This window comes from Temnothorax americanus, unplaced genomic scaffold, assembly GCF_048541705.1.
Source record: "Temnothorax americanus isolate GAGA-0224 unplaced genomic scaffold, ASM4854170v1 Scaffold163, whole genome shotgun sequence".
In the NCBI taxonomy this organism is placed as follows: Eukaryota; Metazoa; Arthropoda; class Insecta; order Hymenoptera; family Formicidae; genus Temnothorax; species Temnothorax americanus.
Window position 1 is genome coordinate 48,126 of NW_027509300.1, and position 26,780 is coordinate 74,905.

A 26,780-nucleotide genomic window follows, 5' to 3' on the forward strand; every position below is an offset into this window, starting at 1 on the left:
AAAGAAATTGGCAATAAGAGAGTCGACGCGGCAATTAGTGCGTAATGTCAATACACAGATATATTTGCATATTATAAATTTGCGGACGTTTTGGCTCTTCTTCGAGCCATCCTCAGCGGTATATCAATAAACCATTCTCTATCATAATTATGAGTCATCAGATTAGGAGGTCCGAAAACCATGAGAACTAAATGATTGCTATCTATAAATGGTCAAACATAATTAATGGAACAAGGAATAAGAGCAATAACTCATTTTAATCCGAGCACTCACCAGATAGTCTGGAGAACGGAAGATAGTCAACAATATAAAATTACATTAAAGATTAAAGATTAAAGTGTCCATGACATGTTGTAGTCACGATAGATCGTACGACATTGTGAACCGTCAAGTGAAATAAGAACAATTATATCAAGTAAAGTAGGAATCTTGTAGGTCAAAATGGAAAAATAAAAGTATAAATAATAAATAAATAAATGTGTATAATTATTCTCAGTAGGAAACGCAAGGTTACAATTTATTTAAATTTATTTAAAATGGAAACGTATGCATGATGTAGGAATTCGGAAAATCTATATCTAAACGACTGGTTTCAGAAATGATTTACATCAAATTGCAAAATGATATTGTTACGCCCGCTCGCCCGTGCCGAGACGTTCGTTCTCGTGGGCTGAAATTGGCTTCGCTCCGCAGAAGTTTCAAGCCGAAGCGCGTCCCTTGACAACGGGGACGCATAGAATTATTGATTTAATTACCGCCCGTCAGATTGATCTGGTGACTCGAATCGTTCGGTCCGGTTTCCCAGAACTTTCTTGTATTCCGTTCTGAGTTTAAATAAACCCGAGTTCCTTTTTTGTATAACGAGAGTGGTTATTTCTGCGATCCCGGAAGTACGCGGACGCGTTCGTGAGTGCGCGCGACACGAATAGCGAACGGAGCGTAACATTTTTTGGGGGCTCGTCCGGGATCGCGCGTGTGAGTGTGTGTGCCATGACGACGCTAGTTGCAACGAGAAAGAGACGCCTGGTGGACTCTTCGGAGCCTGCGACGGAGTCGGCAGCTTCAGAGACGGCAGCTCTCCAAGCCGTGCTACAGGAGATGCGGCAAATGCGCGAGGAGCAGGCGCAACGTGATGAGGAACTCGCCGCAATGCTTCGCCGGCACGATGAGGAGACTCCAATTTTTACGGGGAGACCGGTTGCCTTCTCAGGAAACACAGCTAAGTTCTTCCAATATTAGAGCGAATCGCGGTCCGGAAGTAGAAGCCGTTGGTGTGGCAAACGGCGCGCGCAGTGAAATCGGATATAAACTTAAACCTGACACGTTTGACGGTGTGGTTCCGTTGCGAGAGTTTTTCTCGCAATTTAATTTAATCGCACGCGCGAATCAATGGGACGATGCGATCAAAACCGTAGCTTTAGCGTCGTGCTTAAGGGGAAAAGCGCGTTCTGTCCTAGAATCGGTAGAAAATTTAGAGAATTTGGGTTACGAAGAACTAAAGTCCAAATTAGAACTACGTTTCGGTGAGGGGCAACTTTCGCAAAATTATTATACTCAGTTTACGAACAGAAGGCAAAGATTCGGGGAAGATTTAGCTACTTTCGGTCACGAATTGGAAAGGCTCTCTCGATTAGCTTATCCTGAGTGTCCCTACGCGGTTCGAGACAAGATCGCGTGCGCTCAATTTGTTTCTTCCCTTTCGGACGGATTTGTTAGAAGGACTCTTCAGCTATAAGGGATTACCTCGCTGAAGTTGGCCATAGAGAGGGCAAAGGCCGTGAAAATTATACAGGGAGGAAATTTTGAAAGAAGGAGGGATTTTGAGAAGCGATTTGAGAAGGGGAAGGATAGGGGCGTGAAGAGTAATGAAAAGGGGGACGGAGATGAAAAAGTCGAAGAAAGAGGAAGGAAAGGTTATGGTTATGAGCGGAGGGATTGGAATAGAACAAAAGAGTGTTGGAATTGTGGAAAGGAGGGACATTTCCGGTTTGAGTGTCCTGAGAACAAGGGAAACTCGGTTTAGTTGCTCTCGGCGGGGGAAGAACAACTGAAGTGGGCATTACCCCGAGTGTTAATTGTTCTAATTGTTCTCAAACTTTTTCTGTTAATCGAATAAAGTCAAGTTCAAATTATTTTAGTTATAAGGGGATGTTGGATGGTAACGAGTGTTGTTTCAAGATAGATACGGGTTCGGATGTTTCGATTCTTAGTAGAAGAATGCTTAGAGAGGGCAAGCACATCATTCAGATTAAGGACAATTCTCTTAGATATCCCACTGGAGAGGTAGTTCCCATCGAATTTAAGGTCATGGCAAAAGTTCTCTTGGGAAAATATTTCGTGGAAATTCCTATGTATGTAATAGACATGGATGATGATTGTTTATTAGGTGTAGATTTCTTAAGGAAGATAAATTTCGAATTTGCTTTTATTTCTTCGGAATCCGATAAAGAAAAGGTTTTGAGTTGTTCTCGAATTCAAGTTTCTTCCGAAAGAGCTCCATTCTTGAAAGAACTCTATACTAATAATTCCTCAAATTTAAATAAGGCTCAGAAAGAAATTTTTACGGATTTCTTAGAGGAGTATCAGGATGTATTTTCCGAGGAGATTGTTGCTGGTAATTGTGGAGTCGTCGAACATGTCATCAATTTAGAAGATTCTTCTCCCATTAAGCAGGTTCCTCGTCGAATTCCCTTACGAATGCGAGGGGAAGTAGAAAAGATTATTGAGGAAATGAGAAAGCAAGGGGTCATAGAAGAGTCGCAAAGTCCGTGGGTTTCTCCTGCTGTTTTGGTAAGAAAAAAAGATGGAACGTTGAGATTTTGCGTCGATTATAGAATGGTAAATGCAATAACTAAAAAAGATTCGTTTCCCTTGCCTAGAATAGATGACATTTTCGATCAGCTTTCGGGAAACTTTTGGTTTTGCACTCTGGATCTTAAAAGCGGTTATTGGCAGGTAAAGATTCGTCCTGAGGATAGGGAAAAGACTGCCTTTTCTATTGGACGTGGATTATGGCAATTCACTGTAATGCCTTTTGGGCTGTGTAACGCTCCTGCTACCTTTGAGCGTTTAATGGAAAAAGTATTGCGAGGATTATTATATAAAATTTGTTTGGTTTATTTGGACGATGTAATAATTTTCGGTAAAAATTTTAATGAAATGCTAGAGAATTTAAAGAACGTGCTCTCACGGTTACGTTCTGTTAATCTTAAAGTAAACCCTAAAAAGTGTATTCTCTTTGCAAAGGAAGTAAAATATTTGGGACATATAGTCTCTTCAGGAGGTGTTACTACAGATCGGGAAAAGATCTCTGCTGTGAAGGATTGGCCGATTCCACATATAACAAGAAGCAGCTTCGAAGTTTCTTAGGGTTTTGCTCATATTATCGGAAATTTGTAAAAGGATTTTCTTCTTTAGCCAAACTTTTATATGCTCTAACAGAAAATCAGGTTAAATTTTCTTGGGACGAGAAGTGTCAAAGTGCATTTTTAGAGTTGAAACGAGTGTTATCTTCTTCTCCAATGTTATCCTTCCCGAGTGGGGAGGGAGAATTTATTTTGGACACTGACGCTTCGAATATTGGAATTGGCGCAGTCCTTTCACAAAAGCAAGAGGGAGTAGAAAAAGTCATTGCTTATTTCAGTCGTGTACTTAGTAAGTCTGAGAGGAATTATTGCGTTACTCGTCGAGAACTCTTGGCGATAGTCGATTCTATTAAATTTTTCCGGCATTATCTTCTAGGGCGGAAATTTTTGATTCGTACGGATCATGTTTCTCTTAGGTGGTTGATGTCATTTAAAGACTTAGAAGGGCAATTGGCGCGTTGGCTGGAAAGACTCCAGCAATATGAGTTCGAGATTATTCATCGCAAAGGTTTAATTCACAAGAATGCCGATGGGCTTTCTAGACGACAATGTGAATCATTTGGTTGCGAATATTGTGTCAAAGTGGAGAGAAGGCAGATTGAAGAATCAAGAAAATCAGTCGCTCGTATTATTCTCATAGGAGAAACTCTTCAAGATTGGCGCAAGGAGCAATTAGAGGACGTTAGCATTGCTTTTATTTACCGCGGGAAGGAAACGGGAATACGTCCGTCTCGTTTTGAAATACCCGCTGGAAATGTCTCCGCCCGAATATATTGGTCTTATTGGGATGCTTTGAGTTTAAAGGATGGGGTTCTTTATAAGAGATGGGAAGCACCAAATCTTAAGTCAAGTATTTTTCAGCTTATTGTTCCTCGAAACCGTGTTAACCAGATTCTAGAAGAAGCACATGATTCTTTTTCTGGAGGACACTTTGGAGTCAATAAAACTCTTGAAAAAGTCCGAAAGCGGTTTTATTGGGCTACCTGTAAACAAGATGTGGAGGAATGGTGCAAAACTTGCAAAGTTTGTGTGTCAAAAAAAGGCCCTTTGGGGAAGGGAAAGTCTCCATTACAAATTTATAATGTTGGGGCCCCATTCGAAAGATTACAAATGGACATACTTGGCCCTCTTTCTATTACTACTTCCGGAAATAGATATCTCCTCGTCATTGTTGACTGTTTCACCAAATGGGTAGAAGTTTTTCCTCTCAGGAATATTAGGGCAAGTACAGTGGCAGAAGTCTTCGTTAATCAAGTCATTTCTAGACACGGGGTCCCTTTAGAAGTCCATACGGATCAGGGGAAAAATTTTGAGTCCAAACTTTTCGCGGAATTGATGAATCTCCTTGGAATTCGGAAAACGAGAACAACTGCTCTACATCCGCAATCGGATGGACAAGTCGAGCGGCAACATCAGACTATTATTAGTTATTTGGCGAAGTATATTTCTGAAAATCAGAAAGATTGGGATCGCTGGGTCCCTATGTTTTTATTGGCTTACAGATCTTCTAAACACGAGACTACTGGAGTAACTCCCGCCGAGCTATGTTTTGCCCGAGATCTTAGGTTGCCGTTAGATCTGCTTTTAGGAAGTCCTCCGAGGGGAGGATCTCAGTCACTTGAAGGTTTTATTGGGAATTTGAAAGAGAAGTTGGACAAGATCCATTCCAACGTTAGGGAACGTATGGATATAAAGTCTTCACGAGCAAAGTCTTGGTATGATCGAAAGGCCAGGCAAACTCTTTTTCAAGAAGGGGAGAAAGTTTGGTTTTATAATCCTCGTAGGATGAAAAGTAGAGCCCCTAAATTGCAGAGCAATTGGGAAGGACCTTTCTTAATAGTGAAAAAGTTGAATGATGTGGTCTATTGTATTCAAAGATCTGTGAGACATAAGAAGAAAATTGTGCATGCGGATAGGTTGGCTTCTTTTTCCGAAAGACATTAGAGTTTGATAGGGATATTATGGACTAGGTTGGGTGTAATGATTTGCGGGGAAGGTTAATTACGGTAGAAATTAAGATTGTTGTGTCGCATTGTTTACTGCGCGTGTTATTTTGTTCTTAGATATTTACGGAAGCCGAAGCAGTCGTAACTCCTCACCGAGTTGGACATCTTGGGAGCTAGCTTGTTGCCGAACCTAATACCGGCGAAGGATAAGACTGCCTCTCTCACGGTTGTTTGATCCGTGGTTTTTCCGTGAGACATAGGGCAAATGCCGAGGCAAGGACTTGGGGAGTCTTTCGAGACGTTGGGTCCACGGTAAGCTTCCCCCCCCTTGTCCGAAGATTTAGAAGAGGAGCAGCGACATCTCCGACGACTTCGGGAGCTGAGAGGAAGAGGCCTGTGTTGGGAGGCGAGATCTCCTGCGAGGGAATTGATGAGGGGTCGCCCTGGAGTCGGCAGGTGGGAGAAAGTATTTTTTTCCGGAAAATGTCGATTGGGGACTCGCTCCATGAGGAAGAGGACATGATCCTGGACTCGAGAAGAGGATGGTGCCCGGTAACCTGTGGCAGCAGCCCAGGGTAGGGCAGGAAGCCATGAAGAGGACATGATCCTGGACTTCCAGAGTACGGTTGGGACCGAGAAGAGGACGGTGCCCGGTAACCTGTGGCAGCAGCCCAGGGTAGGGCAGGGGGCCGTCCCGGTACCCTGGAATCGTACAGAAAAGTTCGCCCAGTCAGGAAACTGCCCCTCTGGATTGTCGGGACGACAATCTGAAGAGGGGGGGCAGTGTTACGCCCGCTCGCCCGTGCCGAGACGTTCGTTCTCGTGGGCTGAAATTGGCTTCGCTCCGCAGAAGTTTCAAGCCGAAGCGCGTCCCTTGACAACGGGGACGCATAGAATTATTGATTTAATTACCGCCCGTCAGATTGATCTGGTGACTCGAATCGTTCGGTCCGGTTTCCCAGAACTTTCTTGTATTCCGTTCTGAGTTTAAATAAACCCGAGTTCCTTTTTTGTATAACGAGAGTGGTTATTTCTGCGATCCCGGAAGTACGCGGACGCGTTCGTGAGTGCGCGCGACACGAATAGCGAACGGAGCGTAACAATATTAATAATAGCTATAATTTACAAAAAAATACCGAATTCCTATATTATGCATATACGTTCCCATTTTAAATAAGTTTAAATAAATTGTATTCGTTATGTTAATAACGAGGTTGTAAAAATGCTGGTAATAAATATGTATGTCTCAAGAACCCTTGAGTTCTCGCTTTTCCACGGAAACGGGAGTGGTCGCATAATCTATACAACAGCAAGTTTCTTCTACAGTCCTCAGTCTTCGGAGTAAAGTCAAGTTAAACAGACATTTGATCTAGGAAATTAAAATAGTCAATTTTTTTGTTAGGCGGTGAAAGAGTGCAAATTTCATGATTTTGGATATCTCAAATAAGTCCTTATTTGAAGCTGACCACAACTTTGAGTATTAACCTGATTGTAAGTAAAAATTAAATAAAACCATCTTACAGTAGAGAGTTTGCCTTGTAAAAGCTTTTTCTGAATTTATTTTACGTTAATTATTTGCTGAGTAATTACAGTCTAAAAATCGGCAAAAATTTACGGAAAAATGATCTTTTAATTTTTTTGAGCAGTGTATATACTTATCTTTATATAAGTTTTACGCGAATATTTGTTAAATATCGAGTATTTGTAAAATCAGATTTTAATTGTGATATTTTAAAATATTTTAATTTATTTTATTCGTACATCACAAATTTTAAATACATTTTATCATAAAAAAAATGAAAGATAATTATTGCAATGAATTTTCAATGCCAAATTTAACATTCGTGATTTTATGTAAAAAATGTAGAAACGTGGGCGACTCTTATCGCGGAAACAGATGTATAAAGTATTTTTAGCCTAAAAGTAATATTCAAGGATTTAACGAAATAATTCAGGTAGGATACTCGCCATAATAATTAAATAAATTAATGAATAACTATATATTATTAAGGACTTTTGTCTTTTTCTAATCTTTGATATTTTTTTAAAGGACGCGTAATAATTAATATGGCCACGATGGCTGGCAGTGAGTATACATTTGTAAAGGTACATTCACTGCCAGCCATCGAGGCCATATCAATCTACAAACACGTAGACTGATTTTGCAACATATATTTCACGCACGCTTTATTTTTTACTATATACATATGTATATGCCTTTGCACAAGGAAAATCGTCTGTAATATGATCAATACGATTTCCAATACTAGATAAAAAATGTCTAAACTCTTAGAAGGAGCGATATACGGTCTATAGTTTATGAGATTCTGATTTCGTTATCCTCGTCCTGCCCAATGTAGATCTGTACTACTTATAGTTAGTAATAGCAACGCCAGGGAGACGATTGGTAATACAAAGTCATATAGATACATTACATACATAATTTCATAATAATTATATCAAATTTATATAGATATACAGGATACACTATAGAATCTATGAGGCTAGTTTTAATTACAGCTTATTTGCCGACTCTTCTGATTTGATTGTTTGAATTTAATTGTTTATTGCATTTATTTAAATATCTAATTTAAAATTAAAAATTGCATTAATGTCTTAGAAAACCAAAACTTACAATGGTGGAATATTTTTGACGTTTGCAAAAAATTTGTATTTTTAGTCATTTTAATATCGAGACATTTAATATAATGGTTCAAAAATAATTAATATGCCAAAACAGAATCAATTTAAAAAGAATTAAAATTCTAACTTTGTTGTTAAAATTCTAATCGTAATCGCAACGGGAATCCGACACGATTTCACGGCACGCGTCTCGACACGACAATTATTGCGTTTTTAGAGATCGCAAAGGCGGTGCGCGATGGTGCGAACTCCTGGCCGACCGAGAAGCTTCCGCGCATACGAGTTTTCCTTATTGCGGCGTGTTATTGAGAAATAAATTTTAAATCAGACGCAATTACGCGATATGTATATTCGGTTAACAACGATAATATTGTACAAGCAATAGATTTTGTAAAATAAACAGAAAGGTATTATATGTAAGTTCAGAAATACAGAAGTTATATTACTTACATATATATTGTTAAATTAAAACTTTGGTAATTATGCAGTATAAGGGAAGCACCTCCGATGACCTTGACCTTGACATATGTTGTCAAGGTCACCCTCCTGAGTGACCTTCAGAAGGTTTTAGCCGTCGCTCGTTTTTTATTAAAAAGTTATTAACAAAAAAAAGTTTGGCGACTTCACCGATTTCAATGACCTTGATATATGTTGTCAAGGTCATGACCACGAGTGACCTTCAGAAAGTTTTAGCCGTCGCTCGCTATTCGTTAAAAAGTTATTAACAAAAAAAGTTTGGAAAGTATAGCGTATATAGGTGCATATATAGGTTAGTTGACGCGCTTTAAACACTTAAATACTTTTAAAGCGCGTCACTAACCTACATAGGTACGATTTACTGCTTTAAATGTTGTGTTTTGGTAAAGCAGCGATTTTTTCGCAAAATAATGTATTCTCTGCTTTAACAAAAAAATTTCAATTTATCAACAATTTACTGCTTTAAATGTTGTGTTTTGGTAAAGCAGCGACTTTCATGCGAAATAAATTATTCTCTGCTTTAAAGAAAAACGTAATATTAGTCGTTTATGCCTCTCAGTACTTAAAATAACTGCTATATTTTCGAAACTTTTTTTGTTTATAACTTTTTAATAAAAAACGAGCGACGGCTAAAACCTTCTGAAGGTCACTCAGGAGGGTGACCTTGACAACATATGTCAAGGTCAAGGTCATCGGAGGTGCTTCCCCTATACTGCATAATTACCAAAACTTTGTATCTGCATTATATTAATTAAAACTTTATACATATATGTACAAAAAAAAATTATAAATTCTAACTCTTGCATTCTTTTAACGATAAAACTTACATATAAATGCTTCTTCTACATATTTTTACATTTGCTCATTTATAATGTAAAACATTGATACTTTCTACGACCTATTGGCATGTTAAGACATTACAGCCTTTAAGTAAGATCCGACTATAAATACAGGTTTATGAAATATCTTAGGGCGGTATTCATAGTCGGATCTTATATCTAAGATCTTAAATCTGCATGGTCAAAAGCAGTCTTAAGACACCGTCCATCAATCAAATGACCGTATTAGCAACTTAAGACATTACTTAAGACAGTCTCAAAATAAGATCCGACTATGAATACCGCCCTTAGACAGAATCTAAATAATTAGAAATAAGTTGTCGTATCCTTAGCGCGTTGTTTGAATTGATTCTAAGATATACCAACCTATAAATAACGATGTCTAATGACATTATATTGCCTTGAAGATGATTGCCTTGATAGATATACACATGGAGCGAATAAGAGTGTATAAATATAGCGTATTTGAATAATTTATTGGTAATAGCTTTGTTTGTAAAAAAGAGGTTTTGCGTCAAGGCGATTGTATCTATAATAATTACCTCAATTGAATAAAAACATCCAACGCGATTGCAATTAAAGCGTTTTCGGTGAGATCAACGGGGACAAAATTTGTAGGGATATAAGGATTGCATACGATTAGCGGTTCATACCCGAATAGATGTTTAGACTTTACTGGATACACCAAATCTTCAAAACTCTATTTATCTTTGCTATCGTTTGAATCATCTGGATTATATTTATAAAAGTATTTACATAATTTTTACACATTTCTTTACACATATTATTTTTCTTCTATTAAATATTCATTAATTCATCTTAAGGGGATACACCACTCTTCTTAGAGCGTGGCATATATCTTATCAAGTTTACATCCCCAGATCTAAAATAATCTTCAAACGGGTTTAATCGTCGCTAACTGTTTTTAAAAAATTATTAATAAACAGAATAAAATATAGACAAATGTCGAACGTAATATAATCTTAATTTTACTAAACATAAATTTTATTATATATGTATCTATATCTATTGCAAAACAAATACGTAGGTAGTTAAAAGGGTTTTCTTAAATAAACATGATAAGATTATTTGTACAATTCATATAATATACACTACCGCTCATTGATTTCAATACATCCCCAGATTCGTTGATTTCTTTATAAAAGATAAACATGATACGTGTGTTTTGCACAGAAATGAGTGTACTTGCTGTTATAAACACTTTACTTGAGAATGCATCGTATTTTTATATATTACTAGCTTTTTAGTATAGACCCCTACCTAAACTCTCTTATTTTTTTGATCTCGTAGATGGTTGTTTTTCCACTTTAAGTTATATTTTTCTCTCTAAAATCTATATATATATAACTTAAAGTGGAAAAACAACCGTCTACGAGATCAAAAAAATAAGAGAGTTTAGGTAGGGGTCTATACTAAAAAGCTAGTAATATATAAAAATATATATCTATAATCTATATATATATATATATATATATATAGATTATAGATATATATAGATAATATATAGATTATATATATATATATATCAATATATATATATATATATATATATCAATAGAGATATATATTTATTTGAAGATTTTCCCGCGCATTGCGCGGATGTACTCTCTGCTGACCCGCCATTTTTAGCTCACTTTCATTTTTTGGCTTTTACAATGTTTTTTCAATGCTTTTTTCTTATCTATTTTCAGCTATCCCGCTCTATTTTGCTCTTCGTCTTAAATAGAATATTTTCTCTCAAATCCTCTTTGTATTTTTCCCACAATTGAATAATAATATCACAAATTAAATTGATCATCACGTTCTAAACGCAACTGATGCTAATAAGCATTCTTTCCCCTTTTTCCCTCGTTTCGATCCCTTCCAAAAACCCTTTACCGGCTAATTTATTGGACCGTAGACGATGTTTGTTTCCCCCAAATAGTAATATTTATCCCAAAATTTTTTTTTGAAAAAAGCCTTTTTTAGACAATTTTGTCTGGGGGCCTCTCGTCCCCGGACTCAGACCCTTTCCCAAAACTCTCTACGGTCTAAGTTAGAGTATCATGAGATAGTGTACCAAATTTAGTTGTTCTAATTTAAAAAATGCATAGCGGACAAACATACATATACATACATACATTAATTTTTATATATAAAAACCGGGCTAACAACCGGATAATCTAACTTCTAACTTCTAACAATAGTATACGTGACGTAAACTATAGATTTTCAGTACTGAAAGTGAATATGGGAACACAGCTATACAGTGAAAAGAGTCGGAATTCAAACTTCACACGAGATAACATCTGACAGGAAGTAACGCGCGTAAATACATCAAAATAATCAATTAGCATCGCGGAAAACAAGCAACAATAAATTCGATTATCGACTTAATCGATCGCGGTTTTTTTAAGAGTGGAGATGTACCAAAAAAAAAATATAAATCCTAACTCTTGCATTCTTTTAACGATAAAACTTACATATATATGCTCCTTCTACATATTTTTACATTTGCTTATTTATAATGTAGAACATTGATATTTTCTACGATTTAGAAATGCCAGACTCGAAAGTCGCATATTCAATATTTTTCAACACTATGACTGGTATTTATATAGTCGGATCTTATATTTAAGACCGTCTTAAGTACAACCTTAAGATGTTATAAACCAATTACAGAGCCATATTTTGGCATGTTAAGACATTACTCAAGACATTTTACAGCCTTGAAATAAGATCCGACTATAAATACGGGTTTATGAAATATCTTACAATTAGACAGAATCAGCGTAGGTATCGTTTACTCGTCCTAACTGGCCACATTTATTTAAAACACGCTACGTTTCGACTGTAGATTTCGGTTTTTTTCAAGCGTATGGATACAAATTATTGATTAGTTAAGCATAATGCTCAAACTACGCTGCTTTATTAAGAAATTTGACGACACCATAAATTTACAAAGAGACACAGAGAATCTCAACGCTCTTTACGAACGTATTATAAAAAACACATAATTCCTCACTTTCTACTTTGTCCTCCCCTCTTCTGCCTTAATCACCACAATCTATCGTGTTTTGTTATTCTTTGTGTCCGCTCATTATCAGTCGAATACTGCCACGGCTCTGACAAGTCCTTTGACAGTCGAACGACGAATGACTAATTGAATATGTCGTTTATATTTTAATTCTTTGGATCTCAACGCACAAATTATGTAAGCGCTTGAATTTTATATATTTATGGACTTATACTCGCGTTGCACTTTGTAACTCTCGATGATTAGTTTTTAGATGTGGCGTAGTTTGGGCATTATGCTTAACAAATCAATAATATGTATCTATACGCTTGAAAAGGACCGAAATCTACGGTCGAAACGTAGCGTATTTTAAATAAATGTGGCCAGTTGGGTCGAGTAAACGATACCTATATAGGGCTAATTTTTTCATTGTTCACTGGCGATTTAAATTCTCATTTGACTATCTTAGACAGAATCTGAATAATTAGAAATAAGTTGTCGTATCCTGTTTGGATTGATTTTCAGCTGTACCAACCTATAAATAATGATAGTCTAATGACATTATATTGCCTTGAAGATGTTTGCGTATTTACGATGATTATTATTCACGACGATAGCATCGCGCCGTACACATTACGGCTAATTAAACGGAAACATTTTACAACAACAATATACGCTGCTAATTCTACGTCTTTAAGTATAAATTTTATATGTGCAATCGTTTCTTTCCGTAAGAAACATATAATAAAAAAATCATAATTACTATAAGACATATTATATATAAGACAAAAATCAGATTTTTCAGAATTTATTCATTCTGATATTATCAAACAAAAATGATCCCTGAAAGCGGTTTGTAGCCTAAAATGTTAATCTTATATTGTTTGTAAATCAAGAATGAAAACAAATGCAAAGTCGTATGATAAAAACAATAGTATTTTTTTAAAGAACATTTAACAATTTATTTAACAATACTAAATTTATCATTACAAGACTAATTATAAAAAGACTTAATGGTGCTTAAATAATAATTAAATGATAAATTTGGTAAATCTAAGTAATAATATTTTAGGAAAGAAAGAGAGTGAGTGAGAGAAAGAGAGAGAGAGAGAGAGAGAGAGAGAGAGAAAAAAGAGAAAGAGAGACAAAATTTATTTTTATAATATTATTTTAATAGAAATATAAGTCCTCATACATACATATACATGCAATTATAATTTTTTGTAAACTATAATTTTCGTAAACTGAAATATTTAAAACAATGATATTCTGCAGATCATTTATTCAACTAAAATTAAATATTACAAAATAAAAATATCGAGGAATTATTATTGCGTTGATCTCACCGGAAACGCCGCGTGGGATGTTTTTATTCAATCAGGTAATTATTATATATACAGTCGCCATGACGCAAAACCTTTTGTTTACAAGCAAAGCTATTATAAATAAATTATTCAGATACCCTATATTAATACACACTTATCCGCGCCCAACGTGTGTATCTGATAACGATGAAAATAATTATTTTTAAAATTAACAAATTATTTATAAATTATAGTGCAATTATTGCAATATGGTAACACAGCTATACAGTGAAGAGAGTCGGGATTCAAGTTTCACACGAAATAAGATCTGACAAAAAGTAACGCGCGTAATACATCGAAATAATCAATTAGCATCCCGGAAAACAGGCAATAATGAATTCGATTATCGACTTAACGCGGTCTTTTTAAGAGTGAAGATGGAAGAGAAGAAAAAGTGGAAAACATTACATAAGCGAAAAAACTTCTTAATCGCAATAAATCACTTACATATAGTATTCTTAGAAATGGAAACAACATGTTATCTTATTGTTAATCGCTGAATATTTTCATAATTAAAGGCCTTGAGACTAAATTGAAAAAAATTGTAATTAGACGCGTGAAGATTAAAGTCCATTGCTACATAAATTAAATAAATAGATTCTTTTAATGTTAAATCTTATCGTTATCTTATAGGAAAACCGATTTTAATTAAATTTAATTTAATTTAATTTATTTTATTTTATTTTAGTGTAACATGTGCCATATCTGCATTTTCAATAAATAAATAAAAACTTATATTTTATTATTTTTATATATAACTTATACCAGATGCACGCTTATATATTATCGCTTATAATTATTCAAACGACTTCAAAAAAAGTTCAAGAAGTTGAAGGATGATACATTTGTTCCAGATCTATAGCTTTACAATCGAGTAAAAATAGAAGTAGGGGAGACCGGGGCAAAACCGCCAGTTTTTTTTCGGTGCCGATTTTTAACAACAAAATAAATAATTTTAGTTAAATGTGGTATACCACTGTAAAGAGTGAACCTTTAGCTACAAAATTTATATAGGAAATTTTTATCTATCTTGCTTTGTTTAACCGGTATAGAGCAAAAACGACAACGGTGGAAAAATTGAAATCTCAAAAATGCCGGGGTTGAACCGCCACCTCTCTCCGGGGCTAATCCGCCACACTGCATTTTCAATACATATACGTACATCTTATCCTAAAAAATGATAGGATACATTTTAATAATTTATATCACACTTATTTTAATAATTGTTTTTTAAGAGAAAAATATGAAAATTTATTTAAAATTGTTATGCACAAAACGTTATTAAAAAATAATTGTTTTACTTATTCCATAAAACAATTTAGGCATGTGAATACAGATCCTGATGAGCGCACGACGCCGACGGCCACGACCACCACCACCACCACCACCACCACGACGACGACGACGACGACGACGACCACCACCACCACCACCGACACCACCACCACTACATTGACACTGACACAACGACGAACAACGACGATCTACCGCGGCCGGGATGATCTACCACGCGCGCGGCATGTCAACTTTCGCGCGGAAATCGCGGAATCTCAGAGCCGTGCCTCGCCGTACCTCGCCGACGTGCCGTGAGCGCGAGCGATCTCGAAAACAACGGTCCGCCATCTTTTCGGTCGGCCAATACACCCGTTTTGCGACGATATGTGCGTACCATTTCTCTCCTATACAAACTGACGCACGTGCAAGGGAAGACAGAATCACGTTCGAGGGAAACCTAAATTGCCGTGAGCTGAAGTCGTGCGCCCGGCGCGCCACAGTGACGAGACTGGCGGACCAGCCCCGGGTGCTTACTGGCGGATAAGCCCCAAACATAAGTTTCAGGTTTGATCGCCCACGAAATATCAACGATAATGAAAAAACTACACTGGATTCGTGTTCAGCATGCATTACTCTTTATAATCACGTACCTCGAGATTTGGAGAGAAAATATTATTGCCGATATTACAATATTTCCACGCGCAGAAAATTTCACTTTCTCCTTCCAAAAACACGTTTGCCCTCGTAAAAATCATAACACGGCAGGTAACCTTCCGAAACTCCGTTGGTCACATGGGTACCATAAGCAGCGTTTACAATGTTAATAGCAAGTTCGCACAATATACAGGTTCCGAGATATTTGATTTGGCGGTTCAACTCCGTTGGCGGTTTAACCCCGGTCTCCCTTACCATAAAAACTTTACGCAAAGAATCATGCCAATTTATCAACTATTTTTCTAGCCACCCGTTAAAATATAAGGTCAATACTATCACGAGTCTTCTTGATCAAGCTATTTTATTGTCAGATGAAAGCTTCCATGAATCTAACATCAATATTGTTAAAAAAAAAAAAAATACTATTGAACAATTCCTTTCCAATCGAGCTCATTAAAAAACACATTAATATTAGAATTAAACAACTGCGTCACAAACGGAACGTTGATAGCACACCTAATCTATTCGATCCACGGAGATGCGTCGTACTACCGTACGTTAAAGGTCTTGGCAAAGATATACGTCTCACACTTAATAATATCGGCCTCGATACTGTCCACACAGTTCCCAAAAAATTAGCTGTCATCATAAAAAGGGGAAAAGACCGTCTTGATAAGAATCATTCTACCGAGTTTGGTCTACAGAATGTGATAATTGTAGTGCATCCTACATCGGACAAACAAAACGTTATTTAAAAACGCGTGTTACGGAACATTTTAAGGACATAAAGAAAAACGATTGTAAGCGTTCCGTCGTCAGCAAAAATCGCGTTTTTCACGGTCATGATTTTAAATGATCTAAGGTTGAGATACTGCACAGGGAAAAAATACTAAAAAAAGAGAAATTGCGGAAATGTTTCTAATAAAAAAATATTCAGATACTAAATCTAAAAAAAGACATGGATAACTTAAATCCCATATGTAACAACGTCATCTCGAACGTATAAATGTTTGTATTCTTGCTGTGTATAATCTAACAACCGAACATGACTCGTTTTGTGGCTCTGTAATTGTTTCGAGTATGCCACTTCAATACTGTGATTTTTGCTAATATGTTATGCAATACAAATATTGGTGTCATCGCGGGACATTCTCTGTGTAAATAAGCACTTTCTTTTTTACTCTTTTGCTGTGGCATCATACTTATTTTCTGTATTAATTTCTAGCCTTTCACATGTATGATGTTTTTGTCAAAATCTCATAAGCACTAGACTTTGAATGTGTTGGCGATGGTTCTCTTTTCCTCATCAGGTATTTTAAAATTTATTTTGCTCTTTAAATTTTGCACTAACTAAAACAAATTCAATTTCCGTTACATTTTTTAAATTCTAACCATTGACAATGTTATTTGACCCCATGCTATATTTCGTTTTGTTAGATCACTTGATAAGAACCCGAATCCTGGGTTGAAACGTTGTGAAGCTATATGTATTGATTGCCAATTGTTGTCGAGATATAAATATATTCTTTTTAGTTAAACATTATTGGCGGAACAAACACTTAATTTTTGGAATAAATATTATATTTTTTCGAATTACATCCAGAAAAGATAATATTTATTAATCATTTAAAATTTATTAAAAATTATATTGTTACGTGTCCAACCCCGGGATTAAGATATGAAAATCCGGGAAGCAAGAGAAAGGCTGACCAAAGGGGTCGGGGTAAAGAAGGACGCAATTAGACCCTTAAGAATATTGCTCGCAGGTACACGCTCTGAGCTCTGAGGCGCGTGGCGCGAGCCGAACGCACTGTCGATGGCTCAGGAAGGGTCAACGTCTTTAGCGACGGTAGGACGCCTTTCGTGAGCGGTGCGATCGTCGGTCCTCTTTCGAGTCAGGGAATTCAATCCCTTTAAGGACGTTCTCCGGTCCTTATACTAGAGAAAATCGATTTTTTTTTAATTTTCTTGAAACTGTGAATATACGTTAATTTAGGTGTGCTTTATGCGTGGTATGAATTTTAGTACCTCTTCCGGGATAAAAAATAAAGATACTGAGCCTCAAAGTTTCAATTTTTACTTTTATTACAATAAAAGGTTTTCCAGGCCAAACGGTAAGAGATACGAGGTTAACCAAGAGGACCAAAGTTGCTCCTCTCGTCGAGTTCTATAAGGAAAAAATGCCAAAACTAAAAAAATTAAATACCACGCATAAAGCACACGTAAATTAACGTATATATTCACGTATATTCACAGTTTCAAGAAAATCCTAAAAAAATGGATTTTTTCTAGTATAAGAACCAGAGAACGTCCTTAACTCAGGATCGGACCTCGTGCGATTTCGAAAGGTGGAAGAGTAGGGTTAAAGGTTTTTAAGTTATAAATCAATGCAGTTTGAAATTAACATTTAACATAAGCTAAACATTTTATTACAATAAAATATTCTATTACAATAATATAAGCTAGGTGAACAATAAATAAGAATTAGGCAGATAAACTGAATACATTTATAAGTGTACGTGAATGTCGGGTATGTGTGTAACGTGTGTGGATTCTCCTCGGGTGGCACATAAGTGTGGAGATGATCGAGCAAGATTTTTAAGGGAAAATTTATGTGGAAATAGCCATCCTGCTCGCTATTATCACAATTATTTAAAGAGGAGGGCAAATCGAAAGGTTCTAGCAAGGAGGCGGAATCGGGGTTGACGGGGACCACGCGAAAAGGGGCCACGCGACAAACAGGGCGAAAGGGTGCGGCAACAGGGCGAGAAGTTGCGACAACGAAGCGATTCTCCTGTGACGAACAGGGTTTCTCCGTAAAAGCTGGTAGAGGCGGTGCAGTGGGGAGTCGCGGAGGACCTGCATTGACTGATTCCTGAGGGAAGTCAAGCTCTCTTTGCGCCTGCTTGTTCCGACGATTCCTTATATGTTTCGCGGCGGTTCGCGACCTCTTGGGGGTGGGACTACCCGAATCCACTACAGATTAGTGGGTTGTTAATACTTAAGCCCACTAATTGCGGGGAAGTCACCTCGGGTTTTGGAGATTAGAGAGACAAAAACAATACCTCGAGTCCACCGACGAGTCAGCTAACTCAAAGTAATAGGTTATTCCAAATCCTCCGATAAATCGACCCAATCCGAGAATCATAGAAAAGATTATTCTGAATCTACCGATGAATCGGCTAATCCGGGAATAATAGGGATTATTCCGAATCTGCCGATGAATCGGCTAATCCGGGAATAATAGAGGTTATTCTCCAAATCTGCCGATAAATCGGCTAATCCGGGAATAATAGAAGTTATTCCGAATCTGCCGATAAATCGGCTAATCCGGGAATAATAGTGAAGAAGATTACTCCGAATCCATTGATAACTCAGCTTATTCGGAATAGTGAAGTGAAGTGGAGGGTTGGAAGGATTAACGTTTAATGTTTAACCGAGAGACTCCCCGTACACGAGAATGTATAAAGAAAAGAAACCGACATGTATGTATATACATATATATGTGCACAGGACTTACTACTTGATGAGTTCTTGGAATTCTCCCCAAAATGGACGTGGGTCTCGTCGGTGGGTGAGTCGGGGCGACTGATGTTTCGTCGGATCTCTCGCACTGACTCGAAACGTGGATTCGTGACTCGAAACGAATGGGACCACGATTATAATACCGAACAACAGACGCAACAATATGTAGACTGAGCGAATTTTTCTGCCCGCGAGTCCTGTGATGTCGCGATTTATATAGAAAGGTTCGAAGAATGGAAGGGGTGAATTTCGTGTGGGATGTGTCTGGTTTTCGTTTAAAGGATTTCTGGTTGGCGGGATGTTTCTAATTATTATTTCTTATTGGGCGAGATGTTTCTCACCCAAGAGGTAAATTTTAAGTTTTCGCCTATCCTAGAAAGCTATAGAGACGGTTATCGATTTTTCCAGTTTTCTATTGGTGAGCCCCCTCGTAAGGCCCCCACTGTCTTATTGGGGGTGTAACCCATCGGTTCTTCCAGTGACGCATTTGTTTTTCGGCTATCGCCAATTTCTCTTTTATTAGGGTTCCTCATTTATCTCGCGACCCTGTTTTTATGTCGACAGACGATGCATACTTCTTAATCTTATTAGAGTAGGTACAAGGCAAACAGAACTTCCGCCACGTGTATTCACAGGCACGTCCTAGGCTTTGTCTCTGTTTGTCGGAAACATCGTACGAGCAATTTTAGAAAACTCGTTCGATGCAATAAAGATTTTCATCAACTCTGTCTGGAATTCAGGCCTTTTTGGCGCGTCGTGTCGCCGGGTTTATAGTTATGGGCCAGACAAGGCTGATAGACAAAATCCGATCACGTATGCCCCGTCCCGTCTGTCAATACTTTACTCTGGAAGGTCGCTTCGTCGCCTAGGCAAATAGCTATTATAGTTGTATAAAAAAAAAAGAAATGTGAGGAGATCAAAGCTCACTCGCCGATTGATAACCGTCCGTGCTCAGTTTATTATCCTACCTTAAGGGATATCTTAAGTGCTTAAGAATGCCCGTGAAAAAGGGAAATTGTGAAATCCGCAGGACGTAACAATATTACATGAAAAACTTATAAAGTGGATTGCAATGTAACGATATTCAAATAAATATAATTTATTAATAACAAATTGAGAGGACGGGGCTAGCAAACAGAGCTACATTTTAGTGCTTAAGAGATGTATTATAAATTAGTAATAAAAACAAACGTTTCTCTCGACCTTTTTAATATAGTCATCATCAGTGCCCAATGTGCAAATATTTCGAATTATTTGACCGGAAAACGCAAAACTTAGAGATTGATTACGCAATATAATTAATTTAAACAAAAAAAAACTTAGGCAAAATGTTTTGCCAATTGTTGTGCCCCTTTTTTGTAGGACACGGGATTCTTTGATTTCAGGGGAAAACGGGGAACTATGTATACGACTCGTTAAATAAAAGATAGACTTTAATAATTGCTTCTGTTTGACAATCGTTATTCACGTAAAATGAATTATTTCTGAGTTGCTCTATCTGATGTGGGCCGTTCGCACAACTCATCGTTTTGCTAACTCGGCTTTATCGCATTCACGATCGCCTTTCTTAATATCGTAATTTAATACATTCTTTTTTAATAATATATCTTTAAACAATACAATAATAATCTTTAATGACATCTCTTTAAATAATACTTAAATATTTTTTAATAATTATAATTGGGGCCGCAACACAATTATTATTTAATTTTGTTACATAATTTGAAATACCTGTACATTGCGCACTGTGACAAAAACCACATTAAAGGTCAATACGTTGTTTTTTATTACTAATTTATAATAAATATTTTAAGTACTAAAATTCAATTTTGTTCGCTAGCCCTGTCTTCTCAATTTGATTATAATAATGCAAACGTGCTCATATTGACTTTTACATATTTACTTTTACATATTTACTTATAAATTTTTGTTTAATGTTGTTCATTAATATACGCACCTCCTTTGTCTCAATTACTGCTTTATAAAATTTTGGTATTTATCGAACTAATTTTGTTAATGTTTGTGCTAATATTTTATTCCACTTTATGTTTTACTTGTATTTTTTTACATGTTTTCTTTGTCTCTCTCTCTCTGTAATGCATAAATTTTAATAAATAAAATAATAGTATAATATATAATATAATATAATGGACTCAAGGATAATTAGAGATAGTCTGACAAATATTGTCTCAATAATTTAAATTAAAAATATGAATATTTACAACCAACATACAATAAAAATAGCGTCAATTATTCTAATAAAATGTTATCTGTGTGCTAACTACAATATTACAATCACTCAAGTTTATAAATCAAGAAATTCTCAAACAATTACAGGCGCTAAGCGTACGTATATATAGGACAAGCTTTTCTTTATAACAGTCAGTCTTCGAAGCAACGTCAAGTCAAACAGACATTCGATCTAGAAAATTAGGAAATTGAGTGGTATTTATTTCTTAATCTCTATAATAAACTCACATATAATCATTGAATAAAACATGGACATTAAAAACACAGAACACCGATACAAAGCTTTTACGCCGGACAGTCAATCGGTGTAAAACAAAGTTTTTTTTTTTATTTAAAAGGGCAAAGTCCGTACTTTGAAATGGTATCAATGATTATGTTAGTCAATTTTTTTGTTAGGCGGTGGAAGAGTGCAAATTTCAAGATTTTGGATATCTCAAATACGTCCTTATTCAAAGCTGACCACAACTTTAAGTATTAACCTGAGCAAAAATTGAAGAAAAACACCTTATAGTAGAGAGTTTGCCTTCTAAAACCTTTTTTTGAACTTATTTTTACGTTAATTATTCGCTGAGTAATTACAGTTTAAAAATCGGCAAAAATTTACGGAAAACTGATTTTTTAATGCAGTGTATATACTTATTTTTATATAAGTTTTACGCGAATATTAAATAGCGAGTATTTGTAAAATCTGATTTTTATTGTGATATTTTAATATGTTATTTTATATATATATATATATATATATATATATATATATATATATTCGTACATCAAATTTTAAATATATTTTATCTTAAAAAAATGAAAGATAACTATTGCAATAAATTTTCAATGCCAAATCTAACATTCGTGATTTTATGTAAAAAATGTAGAAACGTAGGCGACTCTTATCGCGGAAACAGAGGTGTAAAGTACTTTCTGCCTGAAAATATAATATTCAAGGATTTAACGAAATAATTCAGGTAGGATACTTGCCACAATTAATGAATAACTATATATTATTAAGTACTTTTGTCTTTTTCTAATCTCTGATATTTTTTTTAAAAGACGCGTAATAATTGATATAGGCACGATGGCTGGCCAGTATACATCCGTAAAGGATTTTTACAGAGACAGATCGATTTTCATAACCGGAGCTACAGGTTTTGTGGGCAAGGTTCTTGTCGAGAAGCTACTGAGATCGTGTCCGGACATCAGAAACATTTACCTTCTAATGAGACTTAAAAAGGGCCAGAATGTACAAGAGAGGTTGCAGGAACTTTTAAACGGGACGGTAATAATATCACCTTTCTCCTGCTATTTCAATCGTTATTTCAAAAAATTTAAAGTTATATTACTTTTGGCAGCTTTTTGAGAAACTACGGCGGGATTAACCTGGCGAGCTTACCAAGATTATACCCGTGGTTGGCGATATTACGAAACCGGAGCTGGCCATCTCAATAGAAGATCAAAATATGTTATTACGATCCGTATCGATCGTTTTTCATTCAGCGTCCGTAAAACTCGACAAGGGTTTGAAGCTTTCGATCACCATAAATATGTTGAGCACCAAAAGATTGATCCAATTATATAACCGCATGCACAATGTGGAAGTAAGAGTGAGATTCCTTTTTTTTTCGAATTGCTCGATTTAAATTATCAAACCGCCGCGTCGAGCCGGATTGACTTGCAACCGTAAATCGAATTCGTGTAAATCAAAGACAAATTGTCTGTAGTAATCTCATTTTTTTACGAATGTGCTCTTTACAAAAGATTACAGTGTCTTTTGTCTACGGACGGTTTACATCTCATCTACCTCATCTCGAAAGATACACCCTCGAGGCATATCCTCTCGAGAATCTTTCGAACGCTTCGTTTTATTTGCTCGTGACGTACGACATCGATTTTTAATTAATCGGCAACTAGTCTGTCCAAGTTTCTGCTTAAATACATTCGATTTGTGTCAACAAATTCCGAAAGGTAAATAGTCCCCAGAACGAAAAAGGACGAGGCCTCCGCTCGGTCTCGTCGATCACCGCGGATCGCGGATCGATTGCCATGCGCAGATCATTCGCTTCTTATTTCGGGAGGAGCATGGGGCGGTAGAATAAAGCGCGCACATTCAGATTATCATCCCTTACAAGGTATACTTAGAATTTTCTTCGTCGACATGTTTTGTACGCATTATTGTCATTACAAGCGCACGTTCGATTTACACGGGCAAAAGAATGGACGTACGCATTCCGTATTTTTAACAATTTATAGCTGCAATATGCGATAAATGCAAATGTTTGATCGCAGGCGTTTATTCACGTGTCAACGGCATATTGTAATTGCAATCGGACCGATGTCGTCGAGGAGATTTATCCTGTGAGAACGGAACCTAAACTGGTGATTGATCTGATGGAAGGGATGGATGATATAATGTTTAAGAAATTAACGCCACATCTGATCGCCAGTCTACCAAACATGTATATATTTACCGAAGCACTGGCCAAGCAAATGCTCCAGCAGGAAAAAGGTTCTTTACCGGTGGCGATTGTCAGGCCATCGATCGTGCTGTCGCCGTACAGAGAACCAGTCGCCGGTTGGGCGGATAATTACAACGGCCCCACGGGACTTATCGCCGCCGCTGGGAAAGGCTTCTTCAGGTAAAATGACAATGGACGACCATAATTAGCGATCGCTAGAATCGGTATTATAATAGAATTAGAATAAATACTGACGTCTCTCGGTATTGTTATTTCAGTATCGCTCACAATATTTATAAGTCATTATTCTTATGCGAATAAATCTCTCTTACAAATAGCGATCTCTTGCTTGCATCAGAACTATGCTATGCCACGAGGACAAAGTGGCGGATCTGGTGCCCGTCGACATTGTGATCAACCTAAATGATTTGCGCGGCATGGAAGACCGCCACGCAACGCACTGACACCATTCCAATCTACAACTGTTGCACCGGCTTACAAAATCCTATAACTTGGAAGCAGTTTATCGATCTGTCGATCCTTAAATATTGCCGGCTATGTACACCCGATGGACAATGTGCTCTGGTATCCGGACGTTCGTTGCCATAGCTCCGCCAAGATAAACACATTGTGCGTGACACTTCAGCACAATCTACCTGCGTATATCTTAGACACTCTCGCACGGCTCAAGGGCTCGCGGCCTAGAATGGTCCGCCTGCAGACGAAACTTTCAAAAGCCGCCAAGTGTTTCGAGTACTTCACTACAAAACAATGGAATTTTAGAGACCACAACGTGCGACGACTGCGTGAGCAACTCAGTCCGGAGGATCAAAAAATGTTTATGTTCGACGTTAGGCAAATCGACTGGCCATCGTATTTGGAGCATTACATTCTGGGAATACGACAGTTATTCTGAGAGAGAGTCCGGACACACTGCCAGCTGCTCGTTCACACATCACAAAGTAAGACATATTTTTTGCTTTTTAGCAATTGTTGTTTATTGTTACAGCGTGGTAGTTTTTTATAGAACTCTTTCCTGGTGTTTGTTCGGAAATCAGAATCAGTATTAAAAAAAGATTCTTCAGTCATTTGCAACATTTGTCAATGTTTTCACCATAGAATTTATATTTATATTTTTAAAATTTAGAAAACTTATATTATAGAACTTATCTCTTTCTCTCAATGTGTGATTTCTTTTTTATTAATTCTTATCCTATTTATTTAATAATTTATTCTTATTTTTTCTCTCTCTTTCTCTCTCTCTTCTTGTTTCTTTATTACTATCATCTATTCATATTATTTTACTATAAATATTTATGTGAATGTTCTCAGAAATGATACGATTGACTTAAAACGATAATTAACCAATTTTCTCTATTTATTCTATCTATTTTATCATAAAAAAAGAAGGTTACGCGCGTCTTACTTTTTGAATTCTGATTTACTTATCTGTTTACAGATTATACTGGCTTCATAAGACCGTGCAACTCGTGGTATTGATAATAATGCTGTGCATCTTCTTTTCACTGCTGTACATCGTACTTCGCATATGCCGCTTGATTGTTTGACGGCTCAGAACGGGCTCGGTCGATGATCGCGATCAGCTTAACGCAAAGCGGCTTGTTCTTCGACTTCTTGTTGCTCAGCCTCCTCGACGATGAAGCGCTACCTACCTACCCATCGATTGGCCTTTTCGATGTTGATAACCGTCGCCGAGTAACAACGCCGGTTACAGATACCTGAAAGAGTGTCAGTTACTGATTCGATCAGACACGAATTCCATGATGTAACTGTCTCCCCGCGAATATATAAGTACGCTCCGCTACTTTGCATATATTACAATAATTATTATTACATTACCAATGTTATTCCTTGTTGCCCCTCGTGTGAACCGTCGCGATCATCACAAAAATCGGCCGTTTTTCGAATTCTGATATAGCGATGTAATCGTCATTGCGCTATATAGAATAAAAATAAACGCGCATTGTCACGATTGTTCTGTTAGGCAGCATTCGGAAACGTCACCCGGGTATACACGGGTATACTCCCTTCTCCTTCTAACTCGCTGAGATAGAAAGAGAAGGGAGTATACTCGTGTGCACTCGGGTGACGTTTCTGAACGCAGCCTTAGCGTCATCGTACATCGATATATTTTGCACGTCAATTTCTAATAAATAAAAGAAGCCAAGTTACATCGGCACGCGCTCGATCATTACTTTCGCTCGTTTCTTAGTCCAACTAGTCGGTTTTCGGTATGGTAAAAATGCTCGCGAGCAATCACCGTTCTCACGACACGGTGGTGCGAACTCTTGGCCGACCGAGAAGCTTCCGCGCGTACGAGTTTTCCTTGCGGCGTGTTATTGAGAAATAAATTTTAAACCAAATGCAATTACGCGATATATATATATATATATATATATATATATATATATATGTAGGTCCAGAGGTATGTTCCGGGACTGTTTACGTTTTTTGAAATGTACAGTCCTGGAATATAACGCATATATATGTAATCAGATTCAAAAAACTGTCCCGAAAATTGCCGTAGGACATCAATTTTTTCCAGGACAGTCCTGGAAACTGCCAAATGTCCCGGAATATACCGATATCAAAAATAAAAGTCCCGGAACATACTTCCGGACCTACATACTTCCAGACCTATATATATATATTTGGTTCACAACGATAATATTGTACAAACAATAGATTTTGTAAATGAACCAGTTAAAGGCATTATATAAAAGTTCATAAATACAGAAGTTATATTATTTGCATACATATTGTTAAATTAAAACTTTGTATCTGCATTATTAATTAAAACATTATATATGTATATACAAAAAAAAATATTACAAATCCTAACTCTTGCATTCTTTTAACGATAAAACTTACAAATATATACTTTTTCTACATATTTTTGCATTTGCTCATTTATAATGTAGAACATTGATACTTTCTACGACGTATTGGCATGTT

General features: G+C 36.6%; 1 pseudogene across 1 annotated transcript; it reads left to right on the forward strand.

Moving 5' to 3' along the window:
* The first annotated feature begins 2,148 nt into the window (after positions 1 to 2,148).
* On the forward strand, positions 2,149 to 26,462 carry LOC143895674 (putative fatty acyl-CoA reductase CG5065; annotated as a pseudogene). Its single transcript, XR_013256395.1, has 6 exons — positions 2,149 to 2,351; positions 22,345 to 22,627; positions 22,701 to 22,946; positions 23,635 to 23,984; positions 24,163 to 24,766; positions 25,264 to 26,462. The product of XR_013256395.1 is annotated as a putative fatty acyl-CoA reductase CG5065 (transcript).
* The last annotated feature ends 318 nt before the right edge of the window (positions 26,463 to 26,780 follow it).